Genomic DNA, 15,867 nt, shown 5'->3' with positions numbered 1-15,867 from the left:
CTATAGCTCCTTCTTCTGAATAAGCAGAAGAGATGAACCTGGGGACTGATCAGTAAAGTCAGGCACAGCACACTCTTGGAATGGACTCTGTAATCTCTTACGTAGTGTATTGCCCCAAGAGTCAATCATATACCTTGCATTCTTCTCTCAGAACATTTAACTGGTTTGCTCAGCTTGGGTCACAGTGGTATTCATTCTTCTGGATGGGTCAGGAAACCACCAGGCATACTTACAGTGGACCCTTAGTATCTCCTGGGGACCTCACATGGATACCAAAAACCATGGATACTCAAATCTTGTTAAATACAGTGGGGTATTAAAATATGTCCCTTATATAAAATGGCAAAATCCAGGTTTGCTTTTTGGAATTTATATTTGTTCCAAATATAATATTTTCAACCTGTGGATGCTTGAATCCATGGAAACAGACGGCCAACTGTAGTATGCAACTGAAAATGGAAGAAATTTCAGTTCTCAAAATCCTAGTAACCTAAATAATTTTGCCCAACACTTTGACTTGTCCTATGTGCAAAAACTGTGCAAAGAGTTTATGCATCTACAGTATTTTATGAATATTGTGCTGAAAGACAACATTATTTTTGGATATTCTTTCAGTTATAGTAAACTATATACAAATTAAACAGTAAAAGAATCAAACTGTAAAATCAGTTATTTGCTGGGAGTGAGTTCACCACCAAAGAATGAATATACCTATGTACACCATTGTGTATATGCTTGTTCGTATGTTGACCCATCAGTTCCAAGATTTGCTTCCATCATTTTAATGGGATGGAATGGAGTGCTGCCAAAGCATTGTTTGCCAAGAGATTTGGGAGGGGGGTGGGGGATAGAAAGCATTTTTTAAAATGTTTCATATTGGGCACTTGGGTTGCAAGCTAATTAGTACAACCCAGGGAAAAGCCGGCGACACTTTACAATAATTGGCTAATCATTAGTCACTGTAAAATCATTAATCACAACAGGGAGCATGTTGCTAATGCAGCTCTAAGAGGGAACGCTCTCATTTTAATGGATGGCTCAGTTAATGGGGAGCGTCGGGAGATGGGACACCAAGTTAGAGATGTGGGTTCCCACTGTGCTGAACCCTGCAGCCAGTTTTGTCCAGCGCTTAAAATGCTTCTGAAGTAATATACAATCCCCAACCCTGCTAACTTATTACAATTACTCTTTACTTAACATATTTCAAACATTTAACTTTTTCTGTTCATTTTTTGTTTGGTTGGTTTTTTTAAAAAAAGCACTTAAATTGCAAAAAAGGCCAAAAATCTCCTCCTAAAATTACATTTTTAAGAGCAAGGAATAAATATTATTCATTACACATAAAAAGAAAAGTGTTACCAGTTGTGTTTCTGCTGCTATCATTGTTCAGAAATGTAAGGATATTATCCTTTGTTAAGCTGGACTTCTGTTACATTAACACCATCCAGAAAAAATAGTTCAAACAGTTCCACTTGGCCTCTGCTTGTCCAATAATAATGGATTCTTTCCCATTTTTACAAGTCTGAAGAAGTGGACAAGATCCTTGGAAAAGTGAGGGCCACCATAAGTCCTCTCAATCCTTGCCCTTCTTGACTCATTTAAAGGGCCAGAGGAGAACTGGCTGAATAGAAGAAGGGAGCAGTCAGTGCCTCCTTACATGAATGCAGGGGTCCAACAGGCAGTTTTAAGTCCTCTGTGGAAAAAACCTTCCCTGAATCCTTCCATAATGGATAACTACTGGCCATTGGTCAACATGCTGTTTTTGGGCAAGGTAATAGAATGCATTTGTGCCCCCTAGCTTCAGAGATTCCTGGATGAAACTGATTGTCTTGAACCATTTCAGTCTGACTTCAGGCCTGGTTATCGGAAAGAGGTGGCTTAAACTGTCTCAGAGGATGTTGCTTTTGGTTCTTTTGAATCTATCAGCAGTTTTCAGTACCACACATCAAGTTATCTGGGCTGCCTTGATGGGATGAGACTTGGAGGCATGGTTTTATAGTGGCTCCATTCCTTTCTGGCAGATTAAGACAAGAATGTGATGCTTTGAGATTTCTGTGCTTCTCCATGGTCACTGGATCCCTCAGTATTCTGTGTTTCCCCCCATGCTATTCGACATCTACATAAAACTAACTGAGAAAGGCTATCTGAAAGTTTTGAGTTCAGTGCCACCACCAGTATTAAAATGACACCCCAATCTATTTCTCTTGTCCAACTAACTTCAAGAAAACTGTTTCACTTCTAAATCAGTGCCAGACATCAGTAATGGACTGGATTGAGGGTGAACAAATTGAAGCTCAATTCAGGCAAGACAGAGGTGTTCCTCTTCAATTGTATGGCAGATCAAGGAACAAAAAGTCAGCATGTGCTGGACATGATTGCACTCCCTATGAATATACAGGTTCACAGTTTGGTATACACCTGAACTCAGCCTTGAATCTGGAAGAACATCTTTCCATAGTGGCCAGGAGTGCTTTTGCACATTTAAAGTTAGTGTGACAACTAGGCCTGTTTCTGGAGATGCCTGATCTAGTTATATGACTTGGTTACATCCTGTTTGGACTACTGTTAGCATGCTCTATGTGGGGCTGCCATTGATGAATGTTCATAAACATTAGTTGGTACAAAGACCTGCAGCTAAAATGTTAGCTGGGGGTGGTTATAGGGTTCATACAACTCTTCTGTTGTAACAGCTCATTTAGCTGCCAGTTTATTTCTGGGCATAATTCAAAGGGCTGATTATGACATTTATATGTATATCCCTAGACAACTTAGATCTATCTAAAAGATCTTATTTCACCCTAGAAGCCTGTCCAGACCTTCAGATCCACAAAAGAGGTGCTTCTTTCACTCTCATCACCTTCCCAGGTATAGTTTGTGGGAACACAAGAGACAATCTTCTCTGTAGCTGTACCTAGACATGACAGATTCTATGTAGAATATCTTCTCTCAGGTCTAAATGAGCAGATAACTGCCCAAGTTGCTAGATTCTGTGCAGCTGCTATCGATTGCCATAGAGGTGTAGTGAAATAATGTCGACAAATATTTGGTTGTTTTCCCACAACTTCTTCTTACGATGGATGAAGTGGTTTTAAAATGTATATATTATACCCGGCCAACTGTCTTGTAATATATGTATTTTTTAAAATGTATTTTTTTTTTACTGTGCTGACTATTTGCCATAATAAATGAATGCTGTAGCTCTACCTAGACTTGGAAACTCCCTCCCAAGGGAGACTGAAATGGTCCCCTTCTTGCTGTCCCTCCACTGGCCAGCAAATGGTCCTATCTCATCAGATATCAACAAACTCTTCATAATGAAGTAGAATTCAAAAACATGGCCATTTTAGTCTGGAAAATCAGCATGCAGAAGGATCTTACATCATCTTTGAGACTAAGAACCAAAGTAGATGGGGCAAATCAAGCAGCTTCTAGCCACCTCCGGGGCATGGTGTTCAGATGATGCATGCTCCCATAGCAGCTGGAAGCTGCAACAGGGCCATGCCAAGCTGGCCTAAAAAAGAATCGGTTTAGATCGACTCCTGGCCAGCTTGACATGGGTCTGCAGTGGCAGCTCACTTGAGGAGTGTGCCATCTGATCGCTGCAGTCCCAGCCCAATTCATGCCCATCTGCTTCACCTCTCACTGAAAGAAAAAAGCATGAGCTTTTGTAGATTTGAGTCTACTTCTTGAGATGTATGCATCCTCAACTCTAAGCTCAAGTCTACAAAAGCTCATGTTACAGCTTCTTTCTTTCAGTTAATCTCAAAGATGCTTTGCATACTGGTTTTCCTAATACATAGGAAAAACTAATTCCTTGGAACACGGTGTATTTATTTACAAAGTTTTTTTCCCCACTGACATCTTAAAGAATTTTACAACAAACAGGAAAGACCAATTTCTCTCACAATAAACTCACCTTTCGTACACTGAAATATTCACCAGCACTCCTTCCTCCTCTCACTTTTTAACTCCTACTGAGCTAAAAGTGGATATCATCAGCTGTGATGAAGTACAAGAAGGAGAACGAAACCCTAGTAAGAACTCATTCATTTGCCCCCTGTAGTCATTGGTAGGGTTGTTGGGAGGAAGCATAACAGACCCCCATTCTCTACTTCTAATTAATAGTGCTTAGATAACAAGTCTCCATACACTGAAGGATGGGGCACTCTTCCAAGGAATTTGCAGGAGTGTTCCTGAACCAGCCTTATGTGACACCATTTCAATGTGGATCCAATCAGAAACCAAATACCTTTGCACTCAAGTGTTTTGAACTTTTCATCTTGGAAGGAAAAGGGCCCTCTCTTCCACTTCCAGTAACCATGGAAACACTTATTTATCTCCTGCATGCAAAATTTAGAAGGAAAAGTACTTGCAGTTTGGCTGGTTGGTTGGTTCACTTTCCAGCTGAATAATTCACAGAGACTCAGTTGGGAGGGTGACCCTTAGATAAGTGGTAACATGGCAGAAGAGGAACCAAAAACACCTCCTGTGTCTCTCTGACTCAGTGGGTGCCCATGCACAAAAACACAGTGGGTTCAGCAGCACTCTTCCAAGGATTTATCCCTGCATGGTCTTTGTTGATCTCCAAGAGTGCCAGATCTAATTGGAGCGATTACCCACTCCCCTTCACCGCACCACAATTGGCACTCTGATGCACATTTCCTGCTTGATTAGTTACTCTTTTATGCTGTCTGAAACATTTGCAAAGATTGCACATGGCAGTTCCAGGAAAATTATGCAGGAGGAACAACAAAAACGCTGAGCATCTCCTACTTCCTTATCTCCCTAGCAGGCATAGGGTGGTGATATATAGCAATTCACTCCCACCCGTTGCAATAAGATGAAGTACACTATTAAGTATTTTAGATGTATAGGCCAGCCATTAAAGGCTTAAAGGGCAGCCTCAAATAAAGCAAATTGCAGCCATCTAGTGCACAGATAATAGTGTGGGTGGCAATTTGATGTCCTCTAACTGGGTTGTTGATGGAAAGAACCACTCGGCACAACTGCAACCTAGTGCTCTATAGGTCCAGAGGAATTCTAGAGCTATAAACAAAAGGCAGGCAAGCTTTGGCCCTCCAGATATCTCGGACTACAACTCTCACAATTCATGTTGGCTGGGCCTGAGGGAAACTAAAGACCAAAGTGTCAGGAGGGCCAAGGCTTCCCACTTCTGCTATATATCTGTCTTTGTGTAAAATATTGGTCTATGGGCAATCTTACACTGCCTTTTATTGGTTATGCAATAGCATCTTTAATATAATGCAGCTGCTGCAGTTTTTCCTTATTTGCTCATAGAGAGATTTCTTCCTTCAGATGAGCAGGTGGATAACAGACTGAAGGGCTTTGGTTTTGGTTTATTGGCAATAAGACCATGCCTTATTATCCTCTGAAGTGTCATCAAGAATATAATGCCTTCTGATTTTGACCTGCCATTCTATGACATCTGGAAGGAGATCAGTCATAACAGATTATAACATTGCCTGATCAAATCCCATACAATGGAGACATTGCCTAAGATGTGCTAATTTTTCTCAAGCATTTAATTTTGATTCATTCAAAAATGAATAAATTGGGTAAAGAGATCCAGAAATACTTTTCTTTATCAGTTTCAGACCCAATTAAATTGCTAATAATACCAACATATGTCAAAACATATTGGCCTTATTCATCATCCAAGTAACTTGGCAGGTCCTTCTCAAATTTTTAGTCATTCATTAAAGAAATAAATCTACACCATAACTGAACTCTAACATAACCTGGTTGTATTTTGTGCCCCACTGGTGTGCATTTCTACATTTCTGTTTCCCTAAAAATAATGTTTTACAGTTGTTGGGTTTTTTTCAAGATCCAGCCCAGATGTCCCACAAAGACGGCATCCCTGAGAGATGGCAACCTGACATCTGCTTACATACTTCCATTGAAGGAGATCCCAGCTCCTCCAGAGTCTCCTCTGCTGAAAAATTCTCAAAAGTAGGACATTTCTTTTAATGTTAAGGCAATATCCTTGCAATTTCCACTGCTACTGTTTCTTTCAGCAGTTATACTGCATGGAATGGAGGAGCAGCCAATTTCAGTACATTCAGGACAGAGGCACTCTGTTCTGCGCTTTAGGGGTTTAAACTATCTCAGTCCACTCACAGTTGGTCAAGACTTTCTTTAGGCACCTTCAGCCAACAATAAGAGCCATGTCACAGAGATATGAATCACAGATGTTTGGCAGGTGAAATGTTCTCATTGTGGGGACGGGAAAGAAGAGATGATTGAGCTATGCCTCTTTTCTGGCAACATTTTCATTTTTTAAACAAAGTTGTGAGATAATGACAATGCAATATGAAATACACATGGGTGGTTCAAATGTTAGCCTCAGCCAGTGTGACATCACAGTTATAGCACTGGGCTGGGGCTTTGGAGATTCATATCCATGTTCCCAGGGAGCCATGAAACTCATAAAGATGACACTGAGCCAGCCACTGTCGTTTGCTTTCACCCTTCTCTCTTACACACACAAACAGACACACACTAACCACCTACTGTAACTCACAGAACTGTTGTAAGAATAAAGCAGTGAAAAGGAAGAGAACCACGTATGTTGCCCTGAGCTCATGGGATCCACCCTGCACTCCAATCCTGGCCTTCCCTCCCCCCCCCCCCCTTTAATGGCAATGGGCTATTCTAAATATGGCTCACTTTGTTTCCATCTCAGTTCCCCCCAACACACACATTCCTCCCCACTAGAATAATTACTCCCTCCCATTCAATCACACACCTGTGATGAAAATATGGGCAACATTTCTCAACAAACCTTTGTTCAAATTTATAGGAATCCATAGCACTGGTGGCTGGATCCTATCCTTAGGCTGCCCCTTGGCCATCCAGGGTTTTGTGTCTGGTGTAACAGCAGCAGCAACAAAGCCTCATGCTGTGATCAGCATTGCTGTTTGGTACTCATGGACAGGCAGGACAATCAGAAAATTTCTGGCTGTCTGAGCAATATCTCATAGGGTTAAATGTGAAGCAAGATACTCTAAGCCACCATTATGAGGTCTTCTATAGCAATAATACACTCATCCTTTCCCATTTGCAGATTTGATTATTCACAGATTTTATTAATATGTTCTCTCTAGGAATACCTAAGTTGTCCAGCACAACTCTATGGTCAACTTTAACCCAAAGTGGCACCAAGAGATTTCTAGAGAGAACACTCCACTAGGCATTTGTAGTTCCTCTAGCACAATTCTAGGGTCAGTGTCTACCAGATGTTGACTACATAGATGTACTGAAGGACCTAGAGACTCCTAGAGAGGTGTTCCCTCAGGTAAAAACATAGTGTTTTTGTTCTCTGCAGTTTTTCCACATTCACTAGGGTCCTGTGCCCCTAACCCCTGAGAACGTGGAGGGACAAGTGTACTGAAAAATGAAATGAGGCACATTTTAGCCAGTCTCACAGTTTGTTTTTGGGGTTGTTTAGGTTTTACAAAATGAGACTTATCCTCTGAACCAAGGCAACTTCACATGTAATAACTATTCACACAACCAGATGCAGGCCAGCTGGGGCTTAATATTGACACTACTGGGCCAATTCTGTAGTTGAGGCTGTTGAACTTGCTAGGGGCAGGGGGGAGGGAGAGATGGGTTAATAATACCTTCCCAATCACACTTGCAGAATTTCCTTGAATCACAAAACTACTACAGAAATCAAATAATATCCAATTCCTTAGTTTCTGAAGCAGGCACACCTACATTTTTGCATAGCCAACTACTCAAGAAAAGAATAGATGTAAGATCCACAACACTGTACCCAGAGAAAAAAATGTGATGTAGCACTACAGTGCTGGATTGGGACTTAGGAGATGCAAGTCCTAGTCCTCAGTGTCCATCAGCTTGATTCGGTATGTAATTCTTCTGTTGTTTTTTTCTTGATGAAAACAACAAGTAATTATCACCATTTTCTTCCCTTTACAAGGTCTTTTAAAACTGTGCAGTTTTCAAAGACTATCCACAGATATTCTGCACCAAATTCACACAATATTTTGGCATAGAGAACAGCATTTTCTGTGCAGAAAATAATATTATTTTCACACAGAAATATTACTTTCTGCTGCTTTCTGCACAGAAAATGTTGTTTCTGTGCAAAGCAACCCTTTTGCATATATTATATCCCAAACTGCAAAGATTCTTATCAGTTCAGGATTTTTCTCATCTGGGTATCTTCTTGATATTTTCCCCTCTGGGAACTGTAGTTTGTTGTGGCACCAGAGCTCTCTGACATAGAAGGCTAAAGATCTTTCTTGACACTCAAGAAACATATTTTTTAATCTTCTGAATATTTTTGAACATTCTTTCCATCCTTAAGACTGACTTCTCTCTGAGTTGCTGTAAAGTCAGCAATGCAAAGGAAGATAGCCATTATGTTCATCAGATGAAAAACAGGGTGTAAAGATAATGAAGAAATAAAAATAAAACATAATTCACTGAAGCAATAGAGACTCCATAAAAGAGAGATCACTGCAAGGAAATCCAACCAAATGAGGATGAGGTACTGACCAATTTGTAAGTCTGAATATCCTAAAGACGTGCAAACCTGTCTGATCTTGGAAGCTAAGCAGGGTCAGTCCTGGTTAGTCCTTGGATGAGAAACTGCCAGAAAATACCAGGTGCTTTAGGCTATATTTCAGAGGAAGGAACTGGCAAAACCACCTCTAAGCATTCCTTGCCTAAGAAAACTGTATGAAATTTATGGGCATAAGTTAACAGCCAGGAGACTTGAAGGCACACACACACACTCACACACACACACACACACACTGACCAATCTGAAACCTGCTGCCGCTCTCCAAGGTGCTGTTCCAACTGTGATCCATTAACAACAAATGTCTTATCAAAACATTTCATCTTACGCTTCAGTAGCTGGCGTGGTGGCTTTATTTTAAGTTTGGGTGCAACACACAGCAGGTAACTCGATGTTTCAGAGGGGAGATCCATTAGGGAAGACGGCAGCACGGAGGCTTTTTATAGCTTTAATGTGCAGCTGTTCTCACAGAGCTGGCATGGGGTCGGTGCGTAAATTCTTAAAGCGGAAGGGAAATTTTGCTGCTGGGGGCATTTATGGGTTGGATGAAACCAGATGCACTAATAAAATTTTTGGCAGGAAAAGTGAACAAGCTGTCTTTGGCATCAGGGGAGGGAGAGGGGAGGGACTGATGGATGGAAACAAAGAGGGAAAAATATAAATGAGAGGGAAAACCAGGCAGGGTTCGGTAACAGTCAGGGTGATATGCCCATATTGCAAGGATGGGGAAATATTGCCTACCAGTTCCATCAGGCTCAGGCAGCATGGCCAAAACAGATAGCTGTGGGAATTATTGTTCAAAACTATACAGTGGGCCCTCGCCTTACGTGGGGATCCGTTCCGGATCCCGCCGCATAAGGTGAATTCCGCCTATGCTCAAGCCCCATTGTAAACAATGGGGCTCGTGTATGGCGGCGCAGCGGCGCGCGGGGCGCAACAGGCACGTGCGCCCATTCAGTTGAATGGGACGTGCTGCCCCTTCTGCCCTGCGTGTGCCCCGCGGCTTGAGCGCGTATGCTCAAGCCGCATAAGGCGCGCCCGCATATGACGCTGGCACGCTGTATATACTTATACATAATTCCAGCAGTAGTGGAATATCCACAGAGAAGAGAAGGCTTGCAGGTTTGAATTGACACCCCAACCAGTGTTGTACCTTTCAATGGCTTAGCAAGTCTCAGCTTCTGTGAAGAGTAGGTCAGCACTAGCCTACCAAGAACTCACTTTCCTACTGGCAATCTTTTCCCCAAAAGATATTAGGCCAATCACAATTCCATACAGGCAGCGAAACAAATCTAATATCCTAGAGAAGGAATGGGAAGCCTTCCTCTTGTTTCAACTGTTGGGATGAATCACATTATACTTGATAGTCTGTTGTGGGATGTATGACTGAGGGACAAGGCAAAAGTCAGTGGTGGATGGGGAAAAAGCTGCAAGGGAGGTTAGTCCACCTCTTTTCTCTTTCCCCAACCTGCAGTCCCAGGGACATATGTAGCCCTCAGTGGGTTTTCACACAGGCCGACCCTACTTTCTTTTCACTGACAAGTACATACTTTTCTGTTTAGACAGGGATTTAATGACTGACTATATAAATCCTGTCCCACCAGAATAATGTGCTGTATCTTGTTAATTGTTGTACTGGGGTGTGTGTGTGCATATTTTAATAATATATGTTTTAATCTAGTTTTAAATTTTGAATGTTTAATCTCATTTTAATTCCTGTACCTTGCAGAATTTTAATGACATGTTTTTAAATTTGTTGTAACTTGGTTTGAATCCTGATTTTGGAAGAAGGTGGCATGATGATGATGATGATGATGATGATGGTGATGATGATGATGATGATGATTTTTTTTTTCTGGACCACAGTTCTAAGCATTTTCCACTTAGTATCGCTTCACTTTGTAACAGATACCGAAACCCAAGAGAAGTTATTCAAAAACATATGTTGCTTCTGACCTTTTCCTAAGCCAATACAAAGTGAGGGAGCTGCCTTACCACTTAACTTCTAGTTGCATGCTTTATAGAGTAGCAGCTGTTTTATGATTTGAAACAGGGATTCATCCCAATGGATCTTCTGATCAGAGCTGGATTAATTTTCATGCTAAGCATACTACAGAAGTGATGTGGTGACTTGCTCCTCGACATTTCATGCATATGACATAACTAGTTCAAAGGAAGTTAGAAAAATGAACTGCATCCTGATTTTGCAAGCAGGTTACAGTCACAGCTCAAGATTTGCCCTTCCCTACCTTTCCTTTGGCTCAGCTTTTACCCATATAATTTTCCCTGCCTAAAGCTATTCACGGGCCCCCTCCCCACACACATACATACAGAGCTCCTGCAATGTTCAAGTTTGTATTAATTTGGCTGCAATTTAAAATTCAGTTCAAATTAGATTCCCAAATGCCATGAAGGAAAAGCACCCAACAGTGAATTTAACTTTTAGCATGAAGCCATTTAACACATTTTGCACTTAATTTCACACTGGCAAGTTTGGAGTTCCATAGTCATGAACTGCAAAGGCAAAATGTATATATGGGCCCACTGATAACTGAGAATGCTGCAGGATGTGCTCATCAGGAGGAAAGGTATATGCAAAGAAAATAAGAAATTGCATTTGAAGGAGCAGCACTCGGATCTTTGATGTGATGAACACCTTTCTGAATTTTTGCAGTGCATACATATTTTAAGAACACTAATACAACTTATCAGTGCAGGGAAAGGGGTTTTTTGGGGGGGGGAGTACAGTTCCCAGAAATCCCCTCCAGTTTAGGGTGCATCTACACTGTAGAAATAATGCAGTTTGACACCAGTTTAACTGTCATGGCTCCATGGTACAGAATCCTGGGATTCTAATTTGGTGATGAACCAGCACACTTTGGCAGAGAAGGCTAAAGACCTTGTAAAACTACAAATCCCAGGATTCCATAGCTACAGCACTTAAAAGTGATGTTAAACTGCATTATTTCTAGAGTGTAGATGCACTCCAGGATGATCAGCAGCTATTTTGGTTAGAGACATCTCCAAATTCTTTATTCCACTGTGATGGCAGGGCCAGTGGCACTTAGAATCATAGAATCATAGAGTTGGAAGAGATTGCAAGGGCCATCCAGTCCAACCCCCTGCCATGCAGGAAATCCAAATCAAAGCATCCCAGCAGATGACCATTCAGCCTCTGCTTAAAGACCTCCAAGGAAGGAGACTCCACTACACTCCGAGGAAGTTTGTTCCACTGTCGAACAGCCCTTACTGTCAGGAAGTTCTTCCTAATGTTGAGGTGGAATCTCTTTTCCTGTAGCTTGCATCCATTGTTCCGGGTCCTGTTCTCTGGAGCAGGAGAAAACAAGCTTGCTCCCTCCAAATTAGAAGCCAACTAGTTCAGTAAGGATGCATCTGCCTGCCATCTTCTTTTCCCATGATGCCTTTTTCCACTGTGACTTTCTAGTAAGCTTACAGAAACTGTGATAAACCTCTGACCTTCCATCTGTTTTGGACAACAACTCTCATAGGGCTTATATGGACTGGTACTTTGTGCCAGCCTGTGGGCGGAGCCAGGGTGCAGCATCCACATGTTGGACACCCTAACTCCATCCCCAGGCACCATTTTGGCATGTGCCAGTCTACACGGTGTGCGCCATCATGGCACAACTATGGTGCATGATGCAGCACTGAAGGGGCATCATAAATCTGCACTGCTGCAGCTATGGCGCCCCTTGGAGAGCGCAAAAAGGAGCTGCTTTTGGTGGCTTCTTTTTGTGCTCTCCAGAAGCCAGATTGGGGCCACAGTGTACAGTTGCCGCAGCCCCAATCCAGCCAGTAAAGGGGTGGCTGCATGCTGCCCATAGTCCCTTAGCATTGGCCACACTGGATGGGGCTTCTGGGAGATGAAATCCAAAAGCTTTTGGAGAGCCAAAGTTTCCCCACCCTTGCTTTTCTCTCAGGGAGGTGGCATAGGGTGGTCAAAGACACTTTTTCCAATGCCACTTCAAAGAGGACACCTGCCCTAGCAGAATCTATGATACTGTCATTCATTTAAATGGCGTAGAAGAGATTCAATTCCACTCTAACCCCAAATGTTTTCAGCACACTTAGATAAGGAATGCTAAAATTCTTCTGTGCAGTTTGGAAATTTCTGTCCCATCCCCTTGTCCCGCATTGCACAATGCAACAAAAAATATATCACAAATGTGTGTTTGTTTTTAAATAAATCAATGGAAGCTGAATTGCCTACAGTGAATTCACAGCTGAATTAATGCAGTTTTATCGACATTTGTATTAACTCATCAGGATTCAAATTAATTCAGATTCAAAGCATCTCTGGCTACATTTGGATTTGAAGCTGCCCCAAAGAGGCACATTTGAATCTGAATGTTTGTTGAAGTGAGCCAGCACCCAAATCTGAATCACAGATTTTGTTTCAGCTCCGGTGACCGAATTTGCTACACAGGCATCAGTTTACAGTCTATAAGACACAGTTGCTTTGCAGAAATGGAACATTAAGTTGCTGTTTACACAGTGTCGCCAAGATAAGACAAACCCTAAAATGTCTTGGTGCAAGACCAAGTATTTAAATTTGTATACCATTTCTACACCCCAAAAACTTTAGGTTGGAAACCTGGTGTCCGGGTATCCAGGTGTTTTGACTTCAGCTCCCATTGGCTGTGCTTCCTGGGCCTCAGGAACTTGTTGAGCCAGTGCAGTGTACTGATTAGTGTGCTGGACTGTAACTTAGGAGATCCAGATTCAAGTCTGGACTAAGCCAAGAATCTCAACAGATGACATTGAATGAATTCCTCTTTCTCAGTCTGACTTATTTAAAGGATTGTTGTGAGGATTCAGTAGAGTGGAGAGCAACCTTCAGTTCACTGAAGGACAAGCAGAATACAAGTGTAACTAATCAATCAATCAGGGAGGAGAAGAACAAGCTATCAACCTTTTATAGGGTGCAGTAACACTATAGAAATAATGCAGTTTGACACCATTTTAACTGCCGTGGCTCAAGCATACAGAGCCATGGGACTTGTAGCTTTATGAGGCACCATTACTTTTTGGCAAAGAATGCAACAGACCTTGTAAAAACTACAGATCCCAGGTTTCTGTAGGATGGAGCTGCGGCACTTAAAGTGATGTCAAACAGCATTATTTCTACAGAGTACAGTAGATGTACCAACAATGATCAGGATCAAGAGGACTTGGAATTGCACTGCTTGGAAATGTCAGAACCATTAGGCCTTTCTTCAGGTTTACTGGTGGAAGAGCTGATAATCCTAGCAGAACTTCCTCTAAACTTAATGTGGATATTTGTTTTAAAAGAGACAAGGTCTGCAGTCAGGTCACACACAAGAAAGCTAGCTCCCACTTTAACCAATAGAACATCGGGACACAGGGAGAGGAGGAAGTTTTGCCAAGGGAGATAAATGAGTGGCAGCTTGTCTTCTGTTATTCTTGTATTTCTGAGTCTTCTGCCAGCCTTTCTCAACCTGAGATCCCACCATATGGTTTTGGAATACACCTCCCATCATTGCCTCTGACCATTCAGTATGATGGATGAGGTGATGGAAATGGTTAGTAATGACATCTGGAAATAGCAAAATTGGGGAAGGCTGCCCTATCCAAATTGATGTTTGTCTAGTGTTTTCTTTCCAAGCATGGTAATAAATACCAACATCAGAATGAAAAATGAACAAGAGCAGATAAACCAGGACTAAACCACCATATGTCCAGGATTCACAGTGAAAGAATCATGACCTGAAGGATCAGCAATAAGAGCTGAACTCAGCTTGCTGTGAGTTCCTGAGCACACTACTACTTCTCAACAGCACTGCTGGTGCAGCATACTAGTTAATCGACTAAGCAAAGCCTGCGGTTTAAATCAAACCTCTCTTACAAATTACCTAAAGCTCCACTTACCTGAGAATAAGGACCCATTTGAATATAATAAGACTGCCCTCTGAGTAGAAACACAGGACTGCACTGTATGTGGCTTTAAGCTACCTGTTCTCATGCTCAAGTACAATATGGGCATAACAATACTCAGCTAACCTATTTATGTTTTTCTTACACTGTTTTCAAATTAATTTTTCAGTTGAGCTTTTATATTAAAAGACAGAACAATAAAAATGGATTAAAAACAAATAAGCCCCTGGAGCACACAGCAGTATTAAAACCCAGCAGAATAGAGCAAAAGCCACAATAGCAGCAAAGTCAATCATAAAACATCTTTGTAATTTCTTTTCCAAATGGGACTTAGAAACAGGAAAGGAAAGAGCATGCAGCCCCCTTACACACAAAACACACACAACACACACACAGGAGAACTGCAAAGCATTGGTGTCACTATAGAGAAGGCCCTGAAAGCAAAATGTTATAGTGGGTGGCTGCATTAACTTGTTGTGATGAAAACAACAGAGTGTTATGGCATTTTGAATACTAACAATAAATATTATGGCAATAGCTTTCATGGACACTATACACTTCATCTGGTATAATGTGTTACCACAGTTGATAAGACTATTATTGGCATGTTTGAGTGGGGTGGGGGACTGTATTATCCAAGGTCCGAGGGGACCGCCATGCAAAAGATACAGATATTAACCATTAGTTTAACAGTAGCCATTGGCAAAACAGTAGCTGGGTGGTAAAATAGACATCCTGTCATTCAAGAGGTGATTAAGCATGCACTATGAAAATATATTAGGGAAATATTAAACCTATCCCATGAATGTGGCGGTTACGTGGTTTATGATCAAAAGCATTACAGAAAGTAGCACCATCCTAGATGGAGCCCTGGTGGCACAGTGGTTAAATGCCTGTACTGCAGCCACTCACTCAAAACCATAAGGTTGCGAGTTCAAGACCAGAAAAAGGGCTCTAGCTAAACTCAGGCTTGCATCCTTCCAAGGTTGCTAAAATGAGTTCCCATATTAATGGGGGCAAATTAGGTTACAGTTGTAAACCACTTAGACACTGCTTAGGCAGTATGAAGCGGACGCGGTATATAAATGAAGCTTGTTTGTTTGTTTGTTAGATATGCCAACTCAGAATTAAATGTCTTTGGATTCAGTGTGTGTTAATTACAAAAGTATATGATTGCAGCCCAAATTTCACTAACTGGACTTCTAGAAGTAGAGATGTGAATAATTAATATTTCCATCCTCTGTGAAAAAAATAAGGTATTTTGGCACTTGACTCACTCCCTTGAAGAAAAGGAGAAAAGTCATAAGGTTCTAGATACTGTGAGATTTTGTTTCAGAATCTCCCCCCCCACACACACACACTTGATATATACTTGACAT

General features: G+C 41.5%; 1 protein-coding gene across 1 annotated transcript in view; it reads right to left on the bottom strand.

The window, feature by feature from the left end:
* The window catches only part of OLFM2 (olfactomedin 2), a 209,856-nt gene that overhangs the window by 185,033 nt on the left and 8,956 nt on the right, over nucleotides 1-15,867 (bottom strand).

The sequence above is a fragment of the Sceloporus undulatus genome, chromosome 2, assembly GCF_019175285.1.
Source record: "Sceloporus undulatus isolate JIND9_A2432 ecotype Alabama chromosome 2, SceUnd_v1.1, whole genome shotgun sequence".
NCBI classification, from domain to species: domain Eukaryota; kingdom Metazoa; phylum Chordata; class Lepidosauria; order Squamata; family Phrynosomatidae; genus Sceloporus; species Sceloporus undulatus.
Note: the sequence above shows the minus strand (reverse complement) of the source record. Positions and strands in the feature narration are given on the sequence as shown.